The sequence below is a fragment of the Microtus pennsylvanicus genome, chromosome 5 (genome assembly GCF_037038515.1).
Source record: "Microtus pennsylvanicus isolate mMicPen1 chromosome 5, mMicPen1.hap1, whole genome shotgun sequence".
Taxonomy (NCBI): Eukaryota; Metazoa; Chordata; class Mammalia; order Rodentia; family Cricetidae; genus Microtus; species Microtus pennsylvanicus.
The window spans coordinates 88,112,173-88,125,751 of NC_134583.1; positions in this window are offsets into that span (position 1 = coordinate 88,112,173).

The window sequence follows — 13,579 nt, forward strand, 5'->3', positions numbered from 1 at the left end:
GAACTAGGGTCCTCTGGAAGAACAGCCATTGCTCTTAACCACTGAGACATTGCTCTAGCTTCCTTGCTTTGTATTTTGAGACAGAGTCTGACTGTGTACTCCCGACTGGCCTGGAGTTCGCCATATACATCAGGCTAGCCTCCAGCTCACGACGTCATTACTTTGCCTCCCAAGAGCAGGGATTAAAAGCAAAGGCCACCACAGGAGACCACTTCCTAAATAGAACCCCAGTAGCGCAGACACTGAGAGAAACAATTAATGAATGGGACCTCCTGAAACTGAAAAGCTTCTGTAAAACAAAGGACATGGTCAACAAAACAAAACGACAGCCTACAGAATGGGAAAAGATCTTCACCCCCACATAGGACAGAGAGCTGATCTCCAAAATATATAAAGAACTCAAGAAATTGGACACCAAAAGATCACATAATCCAATAAAAAAAATGGAGTACAGACCTAAACAGAGAACTCTCAACAGAGGAATCTAAAATGGCTGAAAGACATTTAAGAAAAAGCTCAACATCTTTAGTCGCCAAAGAAATGCAAATCAAAACAACTCTGAGATTTTATCTAACACCTGTAAGAATGCCAAGATCAAAAACACTGTTAAGAACTTATGCTGGAGAGATTGTGGGGAAACGGGAACACTTCTGCATTGCTGGTGGTAATGCAAGCTGGTACAGCCCCCTTGGATGTCAGTGTAGTGATTTCTCAGAAAATTAGGAAACAACCTTCCTCAAGACCCAGTAATACCACTTTTGGGTATATATTCCAAAGGATGCTCAATCGTGCCACAAGGACATGTGCTCAGCTATGTTCATAGCAGCATTGTTTGTCATAGTCAGAACCTGGAAACAACCTAAATGCCCCTTGACTGAAGAATGGATAAGAAAAATGTACATTTACGCAATAGAGTACTATACAGAAGAAAAAATAATGACATCGTGAAATTTGCAGGCAAATGGATGGATCTAGCAAATATCATATTGAGGTGAGGTAACCCAGACACAGAAAGACAATTATCACATGTACTCACTCATAAGTGGCTTTTAAACATAAAGCAAAGAAAAGCAGCCTACAACCCACAATCCCAGAGAACTCAGATAACAATGAGGACACTAAGAGAGACTTACATGGATCTAATCTACATGGGAAGTAGAAAAAGACAAGATCTCCTGAGTAAATTAAGAGCATGGGGACCATGGGAGATGGTTGAAGGGAAGGGGAGAGGCAGGGAGGAGAGCAGAGAAAAATGTAGAGCTCAATAAAATAAAAAACAAAAAAGGCAGAGGCCAACAAGCCCTTCGCTAGAACTCCTGACTTTGTATATTTGTAAAAAAAAAAAAAAATGGAGGCTCAGATGTGGCCTCTGCTGCTTAGTATCTCTTGGTCTGGAGCAGTGGGTTTGTGCATTTGTTCTGAGACAGGATTCAGGCTAACCTTGAGGTTGAAGCTCAGGATGACCTATGGATTCTCCTGTCTCCACTCCTCACTGCTGGGATGACAGGTCTGTACCACCACACCTAGTCTGTTCAGTGTATAGGATCAAACACAGTGTTCCCTAGGTGCTAGGCAAGTACTCTGCCAGCTGAGCTGCACCTCTGCCCCAACCCCTGAGTTTGAAGTGTGCTTTATGAGGAGATCAAGGACCTATGCACAGAAGAGATAACTGTGACTTCGGCAGCAAAGAATGAGTGGGAGGTGCTGAAGAGATGGCTCGGAGGTTAAGAGCACTGGCTGCTCTTCCAGAGGTCCTGAGTTCAATTCCTAGCAACCACATGGTGGCTGGCAACCTTCTGTAATGAGATTTGGTGCCCTCTTCTGGCATGCATGCAGGCAGAACACTATATACATAATAAATAAATCTTTTTAAAAAACTGAGCAAACTAAAGGGAAACAAATACAGTCTCCCCTAACTTCCCAGACGCCCTAAACCCGCCTCGCTAATCCACTCCATTAACTCCTTACCTAAAAACAAGTGAAAATACCAACTGCTTTGCCAACTGTCAAGGTCCAGCAGCCAAAGAAAGGTACTCATTGGTTATACAAGAACCTCCTAGAAGCCGCTCACCCAGAAGGCCACACAAATCCCTCACTGGGTTTCAATTCTACAGGCCTATAGTATGGAGGCAATCTGCTATTCCAACACTGTCTGCTAGAGAAGCACTCATGTACAGAGACCTCAGTTTACAGACGAGGAAATGGAGGCCGAGAGACGGAGGGAAGCTTGCTCCAGCTTTCACAAGCGTGAGCCAACAACTGGAACCCCTGTTGTTACCACCCCACACCAGGCTACAGTAGAGGACTTAGGGGTGGCCAAGACTCAAAGGTCTCTTCTGGGTTATGGTTCTGGGTAATACCTTACACTAGCACAGTACAGGTGTGGGAAGGGAAGGGTTCAGACATCACCAGCTTTATTCCAGCATTCAAGAAGTATCAGCAAGCCAAGTAGTGGTGGCGCATGCTTTAATCCCAGCACTTAGGAGGACAGATAGGCAGGTCATTGTAAGTTCGAGGCCAGACTGGTCTACATGAGCTGAAAGACCAGGATAAATCCAGACCCCCTAGCAGAAAGAGTAGAGCCAAAAAATCTAGGCTAGCTGGTTCAGTGACTTTGTTCCAGGAAACGGCTGACCACAAAGTTAGATTATAATCTTGAGAACAATCTTGAGAAACGGGGCGTTACCTCCTTGTGATCATCACTAGTATTTTTGGAATCTTCCAATGACGCCCTTCCTACCCCCTTTGGGTTGTGGTTTCTTCCCTTAAATACCCCTTCTCCAAGCTACTCAGGGTCGAACTCCTCTACCCCTGCATGGGATATAAGTCTTGGCGTGCTGGTTCCTGTCAATAAACCTCGTGTGATTACAGCAAGGACGGTCTCTCGTGAGTTCTTGGGGAGTTATGTTATTTCGAGACAAGTGAGAGTCTCCCAACTCCAGGGGTCTTTCAGAGCTAGTTTCAGGACAGGCTCCAAAACTACAGAGAAACTCTGTCTTGAAAAACCAACAAGTGGATTTCTGTAAGTTCACGCCATCCTGCTCTATATAGTGAGTTCCAGGTCAGGCAGGGTTACAAGGGAGATGCTGTCTCAAGAAAAAACAGGGGTCTGGAAAGATAGCTTAGTGGTTCCGTTCCCAGCACCCACATTGGACAGCTCATATCTGCCTGCGTCTGCAGCTCCAGGAGATCTGACGCCCTCTTCTTGCCTCTGAACACTTGCACATGCACACATACTCCTGGCTGGGTGTTTGGGAGAGACAAGGGGGAGCTGAGACACTGGACTCTGCTTAAGCCTACGCTGGAGGCCAGAGGGTGGACTTGGAAAAGATAGATCTCAGGCTACTGAGCAGAGGAGAGCTGGCCTGACTTCTCATATGATCATCAGGACCCTAGTGGCAGGGTGGCAGCAGTGTACGTACTTTGTGCTGTGGCCACCATGGCTAATCCATGGACTCTTCAAGGTGACATGGTGTAGGGCCCGGGTCTGCTCTTGTTCCTGGGGCGCATTTGTGAGGACAGTTTCTGGTCAGCTAACTAAGCATCCTGTTTGTTCCTGTGTTCTCCCTGCCCCACCTGGTGATTAGCTGTAGGGCATTGTCTCCATTGTTAATATGGTAATTTCCCACCTGCCTGGGCGAAGATCCTTGTGCAGCAGTTAGGTAGGTAAGGACTCCCCCAAAACTGAATAAACTGGCATTCGGCTGATCTCCTTTCGAATGACCCTGGCCTTTTTGTGTGTTCTTTCAATCTCCAGGCCCTTGCCCGACTCGCGTATGGTACAGTGGCGCGCGAACTGTACCAAGGGTGTAACACAAAATCGGGTGTTACAACATGGGAAAGCCTTGGAATTTATATGCCTCAGAAGGACAAGACTGAGAGAGGCTAGTAGGCTCATAAGGGGACTTACGGTGGATTTGACAATCAGAACAGCAAAATGCCAAGCGTCTCTGTAGACGCTAACATGGAGGCACGAGGCTCTAGATGGTGGTCTCAGGGTCTCTGGCTCACCCCAGGGAGGCTCTTGACAGTGGTCTCTGGGTCTCTGGATCATCCCAGTGCCATGTCTCTAGGGAAATGTCTTGAGGTTGGCAAGGTCATCACGAGTACAGGAGAAGTGAGGAGGGTGAATGGCTCAAGACTGAGCTGAGGAGCTGGAGAGATGGCTCACGGTTAAGAACACTTGTTGTTCTTGCAGAGTCCCCAGGTTCAGTTCCCAGTCCCCATATGGTGGCTCACAACTGTCTGTAACTCCAGTTCCATGGGATCCAGTGCCCTCTTCTGATCTTCACAGGCACCAGATGTGTTTGTGGTGCACAGATATCTAGGCAGGCACTCATGCACATAAAATAAGTAAACCAAAATAGAGAGAAAGAAAGAAGAGCCAGTTGAAATCTGAAATGACTGGGAAAAGCCAACATATGCTGAGCTCTGCTGCTTCCCAAGAGGGGTGGAGGGGGTGAGGAGAGAGGATAGTTCATCGCAGAGCAGGCCTGTGCAAACTACAGCACACAAAGCAAATCCAGCTCTGTTTTTGTACATAATACTTTTTTAAAAAAAATTATTTTATTATTTTTAATTATGTGTTTGCATGTGTGAATATATGCACATGAGTGTGGGTGCCTCAGAGGCCAGAGGATTTGAATCCCCTGGAGCTGGAGTTACAGATGGTTATGAGCTTCCTGGTGTAGGTGCTGGGAACTGAACTCTGATCCTCTGGAAGAAATAAATGCAAGTGCTTTTTTTTCTTTTCTCCTGAACCATCTCCCTCTTCCCCAAATGCTTTTGTTGGCATGTACTCATGCTCTTTTATTTGTTGCATGTTGCTGGATTTTCTTTTGCCCTAGCCCCACATTGGAATGCCAAATTGTTGCTGGTTGTTTTTACTTTTTTTACTCATTTAGCTCTTTTTGGGGGGGGTCACCACCCATCTCCCAAATAAATCACACAAGGAAACTTATTCTTAGTTATGATGTCCAGCCTTAGGCTTGGCTGTTTCTTGCCAGTTTTTCTTATCTTAAATTATCCCATCTATCTGTGGCCTCGGACTTTTATCTTTCTCTATTACTGTGTACTTCTTTCCTTCTTACTCTGTGTCTCGCTGTTTAGTTGAGTGGTTGTATAGCTGGCCCCTGAAGGTCTCCTCCTTCCCCTCCTTCCCGGATCCCTTTATCCCAGATTTCACCTCATATTTATCCTGTCTGCCTGCCAGCCCTGTCTAGTCCTCTCTCCTGCCTTGCTATTGGCCATTCATCCGGTGTTTCACACAGGCACAGTAACACAGCTTCACAGAGTCAAACAAAGGCAGTGGAAACAAAAGCCACACTCCCAGCAGTTGTATGTGGCTGCCGCTGTAGTTCCCCAACAAAACTGGGCAGTTGTGAGATACAGAAGAGTTCTCAAGTCTGAAACTGTTAGTGGCTGGACCCTTAAAGTTTTTGCTGGCCTGTGTGCTCAGAAGACGACGAATGCTCTAATTTACGTCTCCTTTGACACTGAAAGTACTAATGGTTTCTGTAAATAACACGTCAGATGCCCCACAGAAAGTCACCGGAAGGATTAAACACAAATGTTGCTGGGAACAACTCACTTCAGTGCCTGACTGTATTAGTTACTAATTTCTTTATGACAAACCACCAACCTGTTACTCGAGGTTTTGGGATTTAGGCTCTGGAAGTCCCAACAAGCTAAACTCTGTCTTCCACCCTTAACACGTCAATTAAAGAGCCTAATAAGAGCGGGGTGTTGGTGGCACACGCCTTTAACCCCAGGATTTGGGAGGCAGAAGTGGGTGGATCTCTGAGTTCAAGGCCAGCCTTGAACTACAGGATGTAAGTTTCAGGACAGTCAGAGCTACACAGAGTAACCCAGTCTAGAACGAGAGAGAGAGAGAGAGAGAGAGAGAGAGAGAGAGAGAGAGAGAGAGAGAAGCAAAAAGTAGAGAAGGAAGAACATTGAGGAGAGAAACACCAACTCTCAAGTCCATCCTCCAGGGACTGGCATAAGGTTTATGTTTAAACGGAGGGCAAGAGATTGTAGCACGAGTTCTAATTGTTCTTAATAAAAACCCGAGTCAGATATTAGAGGGTGAAAGCTGAGAGATCAGAGAAGCAGTGCAGCCACTAGAGAGACCTTTTACCTCTGCCAAATCCTCCCTCAGACCAAAAGGGTGATCCTGTCGTCAGAGGGCGCCCTCTGACTGACTGCTCCAGATTGCATCCTCAGACTGACCTACTCTCCTGTCTCCTCCCGTCTTGTCTTACATTCCTCTCTCTGCCCAGCCGTATCATTCCTGTCTCCACTCCCTCATGCTGGGATTAAAGGCGTGGGATCCCAAGTGCTGGGATCACCTCTGTGTGAGTTCTGTTTCTCTAATAGACTGGATCAATTTCATGTAGCCCAGGGTGGCCTTGAACTAACAGAGATCTGACTACTTCTGTCTCCTGAGTCCTGGTATTAAAGGTGTAAACCACCACCTCCTGGCCTCTATGGCTTAGCTCTGCACTCTGATCTTCAGGCAAGCTTCATTTGTTCAAACATAAACAAAATATCACTACAAGAGATACAGCTAAGTGGTCCTGGTCCAGGTGCGGGCTCATCCAACACTGACGCAATGGGCAGGGTCAGATCTGCCCTGAAAGGTGACCTGATCATTTTTCAGAACTCCATGAAGTCTCTTCACGGGAGGCAGGTTCCTCCTCTGGCTGGCACCAGGCTTTCTTCCTGCCACGATGGTTATAGTGCAGCGGTACAGTCCCAAAAGCCTAGCTCTTGGAAATCTGAGGCTGGAGGATTGTGAATCGGTGGCCATCATGGTCACATAGTGAGTTCCAGGATGTTACTCCATCTAAAAAAAAAAAAAGACAGACAGACAGACAGACAGAAAGAAAGAAAGAAAGAAAGAAAGAAAGAAAGAAAGAAAGAAAGAAAGAGGAAAAAACCTAACAAAACTGAACATGGTTTGGTACACACCTTTAATCTAAGCACTTAGGAGGCAGAAGCTGCCCAGTGGGTCACCGAAACTTCGAGGCCAACCTAGGTGGCACAGTGAGACCCTATCTTAAAACAAATTTAACAACTGAAATAATAAGCACTTATGCCATCCCTGGTGCCACAGTCCTGCCAACCCAGCTACTCACTTGAGAGGCTGAAGCAGGGGAAAGGCAAGTTCCGTGCTTGCCTGGGATAGCGAGGATGTTCCAAGGCAGCCTGGGAAATGTAGTGAGAGGGTGTCTCACGATAGAAAGTGAAGAAGAATGGTGGGGTCTAGCCCAGTGGTGAAGCAGTTCCCTGCTATGTGAGGCTTAAATTCAAGCCCCCAGTACCACTACATAAATTAAATAAATAAACCGTAAACATTTGTTATCTTACTTTTTGTTTCCTTTGTCTCTCATTTTGTCTTTTTGAGAGTTATCACAGCCTGTGGCTCACGCTTGTGCCACGAGTCAGTCACCCATCCTCAATAAGCCAATTAAATGTATAAAGCTAGCCAGGCAGAGGTGGCGCACGCCTTTAATCCCAGCGCTCGGGAGGCAGAGGCAGGCGGATCTCTGTGAGTTTGAGGCCAGCATGGTCTATAGAGCTAGTTCCAGGACAGCTAGGGCTACACAGAGAAACCCTGTCTTGAAAAAAAAAAACAGAACAAAACAAGAAATTGTAGAAAGCAGACGAAGGAGATTTATTCAGTGTTGGTCACACTGGGGAGAGGGGCAGAGAAAACCAGTGACCTCCCCTACACACACACACACAGAGAGAGAGAGAGAGAGAGAGAGAGAGAGAGAGAGAGAGAGAGAGGTCTATTTTCTGAGTCCTGAAACGAGATTAAAGTTGAAATAGAGGACCAAGGCTATGTGCATGCTGGCAGTTCCAATCAAGGTGTGGCCCCGTCCACTGTCAAGCCGTCATCATCTGGGCTCTCAAGAGTTGGGACTTGTTGAAATTTTTTATTGGGAGATAAATCCCCCCCTCTGGGTAGTGCCCTTTTCTTCTCCCAGCATGAAATCCCTGGGGAAAATTCTATTTCTTTGGGTCCACTGTTTTAATAGACTGATAGTCAAACTGAGAGATAGGGGTTTCTCTTTAAAATATCTTCATTTCTGCCAGGCCTATTACAGTGTAAAGCCAAGGATGACTTTGAACTTATGATCATCCTGTTTCTGCCTTCTAAGTGTTTGGATTTTAGGTGTTACCATGTTACTAGTCCTTATAACCATACTCTTGATATCAACTTTCTGCCACAATTGAAAATGTCCCTTTTTTTCTGATTTTTTCCCCCAAAGCCATTCTTAGTTGTTGCAGGCTGGAGAGCCTGGAATTTTTCAAAACCATCCAGTCCGACTTCTTTTTTGTTTGGGAGTACCCTTATCAGTTTACACCTCACCTCGCACATTGCAGTCTAAGCGAAGATCAGAATGAGGTGGTGCTCTCTGCACTCCGCCTAGAGATCCATGCTGTGCCGCACGGCTCGGTAGGCAGGCTCATCTTCGAGCTGTGCATTGTCACAGGAGGCAGTGTTGCTACATTTCCCACCACTATGTGTCAAGGACCTTCTTGCCCCGAGACCCAGTGGCTTGTTCTTCACTTCCTTTTAACCTTGACTATTACCAAAGGCTCTTTACTGACAGCATCTTTAAGGCTCTATCAGACAGTGTTCTAAGGCAGTCTCCATGGCATGTGCACTCTGGTACCCACTCCCTTTTGTAGTACATATGGGGGCTGTGCCTTGCTTCTGACCAGAGGTTTAGGAAAAGTGATAGTCTCTACATGATCACACATACTTGATGTAATGTGTCCCTAAGTTCATAGCACTTGTCTTGATTGGGATGAAGGGTTAAGTATCTAAAAGCCGCTTTCACTGTTCTGATAAAAGAAAAATCTGCTTCTGCAGAGGCTGTCTGGGTCTTCTCTTATGCCTCCATCAATCCTGGTCTAACAGCAGGTCTATGAGTCAAAAAAACTGAGATCTCTGAGTTTGAGGCCAGACTGTTCTACATGATGAAGTTCCAGGACATTCAGGGCTACACAGAGTAACCCTGTCTCAAACAAACACACAAAAACATAGCAAAACCAAAAAGTGCGTGCTATCATACCCAGATCTCTGTGTGTGCATGTTCATGTGTATGCATGAGGTGGTTGACTGCGTGGATGTCTGTGTACATGTGTGTACCCAGCGCCTGCAAAGGCCAGAAGAGAGGATCTGATTCCCTGGAACTGTAGTTACATATGATTGTGAATCACAGTCTGGGTGCTGGGAATCAAACTTCAATCATCTGGAAGAGCAGCCCTACCATCTTTCCAGTCCCAATTTGTATTAATTCTGTTAAAGACTTTACAGTCATAAAATAGAAGTGTGGTGAGTTGGAGAAATGTGGCTGTCCTTACGTATCTACAGCTCTGTAAATCGCCCCCAATAAATTCATTTCACTCATCAATATGAACTTGAGCTTGGTCCTTCATGCTGCTGGTGCCCTCTAGACTGGGATCAGACGCTAATTTCACATCTTCTCAGGAAAGTCACACAGCAGCTGGTTATTGTGGACTAACCATTTACCCTGAACCATGCATCCGAAAACAACAAACTTATAATTTCTGAGTTTCCAAGGATTAGGAATTCCGGAACAGTTTGGATTAATAGTTCTGGCTCAGAGTCTCTCATAGAAAAGTGGTCAGTATAGGCTTTAACTGTAAGAAAGATTGAAAGGGGCCAGATGGTGATGGCACACGCCTTTAATCCCAGCACTTGGGAGGCAGAGGCAGATGGGTCTCTGTGAGTTCAAGGCCAGCCTGGTCTACAAAGTGAGTTCCAGGACAGCCAGGACTGTTACATGGAAAAACCCTGTCCTCAAAAACAAAAACAAAAAAAAGAAAGAAAGCTTGAAATGGGTGCTAGGAAGGTGGCTCACTGGGTAAAGTGAACATGAAGGTCAGAATTCAGGTTCACTAGGCAGGCATAGTGACCAGCATATAATCCCTGGAACAGTGAGCTAGTTCCTCTAGCTGGATCAGCAGCCTTTGGGTTCAGGGGAGAGCTACTTCCACATAAATTGTGATTTCCACATACACACATGTGAACATGCAGATATACTTGCATACCACCACACACATACACACGCCAAAACTTAAAGAGTCTGAGGAAGGACGGGAACTTAAGTTAGGCTCTCCAGCACACATGTAAAAACTGGGGACCAGTGTAAAATCACTTGGTATGGAAGTTTACATCTCTAACCCCGGAACTTGCGGTCCCACAGGGACAGCCAGATCCCTGAAGTTAATGGCCAGTCACACTAACTAAACCGATGTGCTCCAGGCTCATGAGAGATCCTGTCTAAAAAATAGGTGAGGTGGAGCGTGATCAAGGAAGACCTCCAGCACCGGGCGGTGGTGGCGCACGCCTTTAATCCCAGCACTTGGGAGGCAGAGGCAGGCGAATCTCTGTGAGTTCGAGACTAGCCTGGTGTACAGGAGCTAGTTCCAGGACAGGAACCAAAACCACAGAGAAACCCTGTCTCGAAAAAGAAAAAAAAGGAAGACCTCCAGCATCAACTTGTGGCCTCTACACTAACATGCACATGTGCACACTAACATGCACAGTGTACGTGAGCACCTACACAGATAAATGCACACACCCGCATGAATAGGTCCATTTACCATACACCGCAGAGGACGTGGAGTAGAGAAACTGACTGATGGGATTTTTCAGTGGTACAACGCTCATGAGTCACCCATACCCAGAAGTAACTCCAATCAATCATTACTTCTGAAGCTAGACTTGACAGAATCTTTCTTTGATATGTTGGTTCCTTCGGTATAGCCTTATTATGCCTTATTATGCCTTTTATGCCTCATTAGAAAAGTTGTCAGGTGTGGTGGTGCACTCCTTTAATCCTAGTACTGGGGATGCAGAAACAGGTGGATCTCTGAGATGGAGGCCAGCCTGGTCTACAAAGCCAGTTTCCAGGACTGCCAGGGCTACACAGTGAAACCCTGTCTTGAAAATCAACCAATTAAACAAACAACAACAAAAGATAGACAAAGAAAAACCACTCAACATGGGCTCTACCTTTTCTCACCAAGGCTTCACTGGGGATGGACACTCCATTTGGGAATAGCACCATGGAGAATCCCAGAGTACCGGTTGTTCTTGCTCCAGCTTGCAGAGTTATACCGGTGTGTGTGTGTGGGGGGAGATATAAGGGAAGTTGAGGTGACCTGGAGCTGCTGGGCTCCTTTTCTACCAAGCGCTCAGTCCCTGTGGTGGGGTATCTGTCAGGGAGACTTGCCATTGTTCCTGCCAGCACCACTGCCTGACTCGGGGATTTCACTGGGCACAGAAGATGGTGACAAAAGAAAGACCTCTGAGTCCCTACACAAAGGACCTGACTTTATTTGAAGCTTGTGGTGTAGAATTTCAAGTCTAAGAGAACTTTCAAAAACATTGCGTGTGGGAGGGTGGCCAGCAGTCCAAGTGTTTCCTGCACAAGAGTGAGGGCCAGAGGCTGGGTTTCACCAAACCTAGGTAAATGTCAGCTGGGCATGGTGATCTACCTGCAATTCCAGCCCAAGAGAAACCCCAGAGCAAGCTGGTTAACAAACAAACCATCCTGGCAGCCTCTGGCGTTGAGTAAGAGACCCTGCCTCAATGTGAGGGCAAAAGAGCAATGGAGGAGGGTCTTAACATCAACCTCAGCTCTCCACATGCATGCACACACATATGCAAGTATACATGCACCCACACGCATGTAAAAACATGTACATTACACACACAAGGAAATGGGAAAAGAGAAAAAGTGAAGGATCATGAAAGGTAGTGCACAGTGAGCTGATAGATTCTGGAGATGTATGCTACATAATAGTGGCCTTAGAATCTGCAGGTGTATGCTATATGATAGGCGGCCTTAGAATCTGCAGATGTATGCTACATAATAGTGGCCTTAGGCTCTGCCGGTGTATGCTACATTACAGGCGGCCTTAGAATCTGCAGATGTATGCTACATAATAGTGGCCTTAGGCTCTGCAGGTGTATGCTACATTACAGGCGGCCTTAGAATCTGCAAATGTATGCAGATTATAGGCGGCCTTCTCACTGGAGAAAAACTGTAAAAAGAAGCTGGAGAATTCTGCTGGAATCCGGAGGATCTCAAACCTTGACTTAGTAGATAGATGCTTCCAAGTCGTCTCAGTCTGGTGACTGGGGGTCAACTTGTGAAGAACTTTTCGATCTGTACTATTGTGGAAAATAATGGAGAATCAAACCTACAATTAGTGGAGCTTCACAGCCAGGTGTATGCAAAGTTTCTGGGCCCTGATAAGCCTCTCTGCTGACTCAATAATCCAAATCAGACCAAATCCAACCAAATTAGAAAGAGCCCAGGTTTAATGGATGCCAATGCTCCCGGATGGCCTTCCAGCCCCCCAGAGAGGAGGTGGGGAAGGAAGACCAGAAAACCATATATTTGTTCTCTGGAACACGATTTAAATACCCTGTGTTCTTGAGTGGCCTCGAGCATCTCTGGGGAGGGGTCATCTTTGGCAGGCTTTCTCAGAGATGGAATCTGGATGGAGGCAACTCCCAGGGGAGGGGGCTTGGGATGGAACTTCCACCCAAACATTCCAGACTCTGGATATATGGATGCCAGGGGCTGGGGTGACACTTCCACCCAAACAGTGTGGTCAAGGAGAGCCGGTCAGAGTCCTGCCAAGGCCATTGCTGTCTTCACGCAAGGTCGCTCGAGGGAGTGATGACAAAGGCTTCAAACCCCGAGGGCTCCAAATGTCATTCACGAAAAAGCAAGAAATTACAAGGAGCTCTGGAGAGTAGGGGCAGGACGCAGAGTGATGTAACATGTAACATAAAATCTGCTACTTCCAATTAAAAATATGAAGGACAGAGGAGCAATAAAGTATGACTAATAAGCTGGAGGGAAATCAGGTTTGATTGAGGCGAGGGTCCCAAAAGCTCTGGGGAGGTTGTTTCCTTTGTTCAAAAAGCAGTAACTGCTCTCTTGGTTCAAGTATTGTTCTAGGGCAATGTGTTATTGGGCAGTCACAATAATTCTGAAAGGCTCCTATAATGTCCCTTGTACAGAGGATGAATCAGGTCATCCTGACCTAAACTCAGCCCTCTGTCTCATATGGATCAAGTTCGTAGCCAGAAAGAGCAGCGGTCGGCCGGGTTGTTTCCACTTTATACTTGCTATCTAACTGTCTTTCATGAAACTACTTGAGGAAACAGAAGACCCCAGGGACTCCCACTTGGATTAACTTGCTGCATTTCAACACTAAGGTCCAGCAGATGGCAACCTGGAGCTAATAGAGGCTCAGGATAAGGAGCTGAAACTACATACCCACAATGCCGTGCGGAGAATCAAGGTCCCGCATTTCTTTTTGTCTGTCTAAGGTAGTGCCTGTGCGCATTCCTGAGGGAAATGTGTGTTCTGAACCCATACAGGCTCTCTTCCTATTTTCAGAGGGCAAAATTTAGATTTTTAAAAATTCTTTAACGCGTCTTCCGTTGGAGAGCGGTATGACTGAAACAAGGCTGCTCTTTGTTGGCCTCACTTATCACAGCCTAATGTGAGGA